The 5,158-nt window shown below is 42.7% G+C and overlaps 1 protein-coding gene across 3 annotated transcripts in view; it reads left to right on the top strand.

The window, feature by feature from the left end:
* LOC102679151 (glutamate receptor ionotropic, kainate 2-like) overlaps positions 1-5,158 on the top strand; it is a 98,516-nt gene that overhangs the window by 58,661 nt on the left and 34,697 nt on the right. The window lies entirely within an intron of this gene.

Here is a 5,158-nt window from a genome sequence, read left to right as displayed (position 1 = left end):
CCCCCCCATCACCGACCTTCGTTTCCATCCATCCAATTCGAATAATTCGCCCGCCACTCTTCGACCACCCTCCCTTCCTCCTCCCTTCCTTCCCCTCCTGTAAACATACAGGAGCGCGTAATATATCGCCACTGGCCGAGCCGGAAACGCACGGGTGTTCGCGCGCGTCTGCACTTTATAGACAGGCGATACGTCACGTTACGACGACGTACGTTCTTCACGAGCGGAAGTCGCAGTGCAAGTAGCCCGCGGGTCGGAAGAAGCGGGCGTCGTTTGTCACGGGGGAGGGGGGAAGAGGGGGGCAGGCTTACAGGGAAAGGAAATTCACCCTTATGAAAATGCCCAAATATTTAGATAGGGGAACGGATGGGTTTCATAAGAGCTGTCTGTGCGGCGACTGCATTTACCGCATCGATGTGTACACACGTATACACACACACATACACATACACACGCTGCGCGTCACGTTTCTACGAATTCCGTGGTGAATGTGACGCGGTGAATGCGACTGGAGGGGAAGGGACTGGATATTTCGTTGACTGGCCTCTCTCCTCTCTCTCACTTCTCCAAATCGTTTCTCCGTATACGTATACACGCTGTATGTGTTGCGTGTATGCACGGTTGATTCAAGTGATCGTAACGAAAGAATTTCCTTCCGGCGTGCAATTATTTAAAGTTTCTGCTGCCTTTCTCTCTCTCTCTCTCTCTCTCTTCTGAATGAGAGAGTTCGCGCGTGGGAGGAGAAAGGTGTGTGTATATATGTTTCATTAAAATTTAATAGAAAACGGGTGCAAAGGAGCGTGCAATTAAAGGACGGAAATTCGGGTTAAGTTTGAATTGGAGTGTTTCGAAGAAGGCGGTGAGGTGAGAACGGTAAGGTTGTTAAAGGAGGTAAAACGGAATTTATTTTCGTGTTATTTGTTACATGTCACGAGGAAAAAGTATAAATGGAAAATGTATTGAGTATTCGTTGGATGAATTTATTTTTCTTTTTTTTTTTTTTTTTTTTTCCCTATATTTGCGAAATATGTTGCAACGATCGAACATGAACTCGGTATTTGGCGAGCTTCCCTTTTCACGTATCGAGCATTCTCGATATTCATACGCGTCTGGTCTAAAAATGGTGCCTCCAAGGAAATCAATTTCGAATCGTCATCCTCTCTCTCTCTCTCTCTTATCTTATCTTTTTTATCGTGGATACGTTTGATCGATTAAAGAATTTTCTCTTTGCGCAAGAATGATTATATACTTTCTTATTTTCTTTTCATCCCACGCCACTTATTTATTTATAACCCTCTGAATTCCGGCCGATATAATCATCAAAGATAGTTAGAGAAGATAAATTCGAGATACGAATGAAAAGTAATACGATCATTTATCATCGTTTCAAACTCTCGTGACGATCTCTTCCTCCCTCCCTCCCTTTTTAAATCATCCTTTGATCCGTTCAATAATTGGAGTGTTTCGAATAATTAATCGCAACGCTTTTGAGATATTTAAAATCGCGATTCGAGATAAATAGAAGGTAACCACCGCGGACCGCAAATACGAGAAAACCGATTCCTTGAGCCGAGCGAGGCTGCATTCCGCGTGGCTGACTATGAATGGGCCATTCTACTGCCTCAAGTCGAACGCCATTCATCAGTCGACCGGTATCGAACGATACAAATAACGAAATATCCTAGCGATGATGCACGATCGATCGAAATTCTACCGCGATAACAATTTGTTTTACGACCGGTATGCAACATAACGCTTGCCGAATTTACAACCGACGAGATTCTCTTGCGTTAACGACGATCATTTTTTATTATTATCGTTCTAAATTATTATGCAAGTTCAAGGAATAAATTACGGATATAGAATATCGGTATAAATAATATCGGTAATTGTTTCAAGTTATAATTACGACCATTTCGTTTTATCGGCGGTGAATATAATCATCAAGTGTTTTAATAACTGTAATTATCCATTAAAATTCATAACGTTTTATCATCTCTTACGCGTACAGTTTGTATAATTTACATGGAGAAAAAGAAAAAAGCTCGTTATAATTAATTTTCTCTATATACAACTTGGAACAATTCGCTTCGATTTACATGAAAATTAATAGAGGGAAGCTGATTAAAATGATTGACAGATGAACATATTAATAGCGCGCGGCCGATCGTATTTGAGGTAATTAATGATCGGTATAATGCTTCGTCAAAGACAGATAGTAATAAATCGATAATTGTGCACGAATACGATGATACCGTCTCCCATTTATTAATAATATTCCATCGAGTTTGGAAAAAAAAAAATAAAAAATAAAAAAATAAAAAAAAAAAAATAAATAAAATTCCGATCCACCTCCTCCCGTGAAAAAAATTAATTATAAATTTTCAATAAAATAATTCATGCGAATTTGCCGATAACTCATAAAAATTCCATAAATATTCAAAGTGCAAAGAAGTGCAAAAGAAGGGAAGAAAATACGGCGTGTAAGCCGCGATACGTGAGCGAAATACGTGACCGGAAACACGCAGTCGCGAGTAATTATCAATATTTCTTCCGGCTTCGAAACAGTCGACAAACTCGGGACGACACGGCGCACAAACAAGATTGAATTATTGGCGAACAAGACACGTAAGCTCGGGCCATGCAAGGCTGGCCCTCGTTGCTTTACGAGCCACCACCCAACCGGCCACCACGCGTCGCCCCCTCTTTTCCTCCAAAGCTCTCGTTGTTCGCGAGAATTACAGGTCATTCGAAGGGTGGTAAGAAAATCCTCGGTGGCCGAGCCGTGGAAATTTTCCACGGTGCCAGCGCGATGTGACTATAAATAAGGATTATATTCGCGTACGACGTGTCGCGCGTATAAAATTATACGCCCCGTTCAAACGGACAGGTTTACGGCCTGACTCGTAATTCCGGTCGAACGTAACAAACAAGCGGGCCTGGAAATTCCTCGATATCGTTCGCGAGGATTTTAATCAGATTCTTCTCGATTTAGCCGTTTCTCGAACGTTCCATAGTGTTATAAGCGAATTTAAATCGGAGTTTCAAAATAGAATCGCACGCGTAGGATGCATACAAGGTTTTCGATTTCATCGAGTAACCACTTTTCGTGGTCGCGATGGATAATTCGGATTTCGTTTCACGCGTAACGCGGGGTTAAATAGAGGTGTACGAAAATATACAGAGAAGAGGAGGAAGGGAGGGGGATACCATCGTATTTATCAAGGTTTTTTAACATCAACACTCCCCTGCAAAATTCATGTGCAAAAATTTCGAACCGATATTCGTAATGCTGTTTGTCGATCGAACTTAACAACGCGTTCAAGGCGTGCGACAATATTATTCCATTTTATCACTCGAAGAATTCGAGTCGTTTTTTACATTACGTCTTCGAAAATATAAAATGTATACGAAACGAAAATTTGGCGGACTCGTGCAAACATTCTTGCGTCGACAGCTAACGAAATAGTCCGTCATAGTTAACGCACGATGACCGATCAAAGCTCTATCGTGATTGGGTTCGTTCGTCCCATCCGATGTTTATCGGCATGGAGTAAAAAATGAGAGGATGGAACGGAGTGAAAAGAGGGCCGTTTTCACGAGGAACGATTGGAGGAACGCGTGGCGGACGAAGCTCGCCAGCCCTCTGGCATCGCCGTGGTAGAAATCGTCGATTTCCCGTTCCGCTTCAACTCCGTGTGGCTTCCAGGCATCCGCAGACCGGAAGAGACCCAGGCGTAGCAACTTCCTTTGCCTCCTCTCCGCAGACCGCTCTTTTTTTTCGCCGCATACCATCGCGAAAATACCCTTCCCCACCGGGTAAGTGATTACTTCCCTTTCAAACGTGTAACCGGATCTGGTATGCGTGCATCCTCCCCCCAGATCGTTCAATGGGAGGAGGGAATGGCCTTTTCATCGGCGTTTCGCCGTGGAAAACTCTTTCTCCCTTCCCTTCCCTGCCTTCGGAATAAACTTTTGATAACGTTATTAGAAGTTGTTGGGCCGATCTCGATGCGACGATCTCCGTTCTGTGAAACGATTCCATCGCGTGGCTCTCGCTTGGGGGAAATAAAGTCGGGGAACGGATAAAGGAAGAGGAGGAGGGAAATGGAAGAAAAGGTGAGACACGAGGGCGGACGGGTTGATCGATATTCAACGGGAGATAAAGGTGTGATGTATCGCCGCGGTGAACGTGGGAACGAGGATGCAGCTGGCATCGATGACGGATGCCGCTGTTGTTGGAAATGATTTGTGGATTCTGGGCGAAGAAGATATCGGGATGAATATGTCCGGTGGGGTCGGTTTGAACTTGTTCGAAATCTATTTAGGGAAATTATCCTCTATCTATCCTGTAATCATTCCATTAATTGGATTGATCCTCTTGCCGATTATTTGCCGATCGAAGTTTGATATTTTTAATATTTCAACCTTTTCAACATTTTCCAAACCCCGAAAAGTAGAAAACGAGATTCTTTCTTTTCATACTTATTACGGAGCTAAGTTACCAGCTCGAAGCTGAAACTTTTACAGTTTTCAGCAGGGTTTTTGTCCGCCGCGTTGCGAGGAACGTGTAATTGTCCGAGAACGATACAGTACTCGGGATGTACAGTACTTGGTCGAAAATATCGGATCACCGACCGATCTGGAGGGAGCAAAGTTGCTAATAACAGTTCGGTCGAAACCCCGTCCTCCTTGGGAATTGTAATTGTTCTGGAATAATTCACACAGCCGTTGCATATTATCCCTAGGACAAGAGTTGATCATGCCACCCCTAATGAAGGATAATGATTAGTCCAATCACCGACTATTCACATCGATCTGGATCACAAAGGGAATACCCTCTTCGTGCATACTCCGTACAATTTACCTCCGTTTCACACCCTGTTGCTTGAAATTATTATTTATTATAAGAAAAAATTCTCGTTTGATTGTATTTACTTACGCTGCTAGATATTTTTCTCCCGAGAAAATGACGAAATATAGAATACATACGATTTGTCTTTGGAATCATTACGCGTGCACAGTTAAAGAACGAAATAATTTATTTTTATAACCGACCACGTAAATATTTAACGCGCATAACCACTTCCAGCAACCGTGAGAAATCTCGTTAAGAACGTTTCTCAGAAATTTTAATAACGAGAACAAAAATTTAATT

This window comes from Apis dorsata, unplaced genomic scaffold (genome assembly GCF_000469605.1).
Source record: "Apis dorsata unplaced genomic scaffold, Apis dorsata 1.3 scaffold_127, whole genome shotgun sequence".
Classification (NCBI taxonomy): Eukaryota; Metazoa; Arthropoda; class Insecta; order Hymenoptera; family Apidae; genus Apis; species Apis dorsata.
This window is presented reverse-complemented; position numbering and strand designations above follow the sequence as displayed.